Genomic DNA, 469 nt, shown 5'->3' on the forward strand with positions numbered 1-469 from the left:
AGGTTCATACGCTAATTTCTTAGACCTTAAAGGCCACCTCTTTTCAGAATGCATTTTATCAGTTTTTCACCACTAGAGGGTGTTAGTTCATGTGTTTCATATAGATAACACTGTGCTCATGCACGTGAAGTTATCTGGGAGCCAGCACTGATTGGCTAAACTGCAAGTCTGTCAAAAGAAGTGAAATAAAGGGGCAGTTTGCAGAGGCTTAGATACAAGATAATCACAGAGGTTAAAAGTATATTATTATAACTGTGTTGGTTATGCAAAACTGGGGAATGGGTAATAAAGGGATTATCTATCTTTTAAAACAATAAAAATTCTGGTGTAGACTGTCCCTTTAAATATAGATAGCAAGAGAATGAAGAAAAATGAATAATAGGGGAAAATTAGAAAGTTGCGTAAAAATGAATGCTCTATCTGAATCATGAAAGGAAAAAAACAGAATTTATGTTTACCTGATAAATTA

This window comes from Bombina bombina, chromosome 8 (genome assembly GCF_027579735.1).
Source record: "Bombina bombina isolate aBomBom1 chromosome 8, aBomBom1.pri, whole genome shotgun sequence".
In the NCBI taxonomy this organism is placed as follows: domain Eukaryota; kingdom Metazoa; phylum Chordata; class Amphibia; order Anura; family Bombinatoridae; genus Bombina; species Bombina bombina.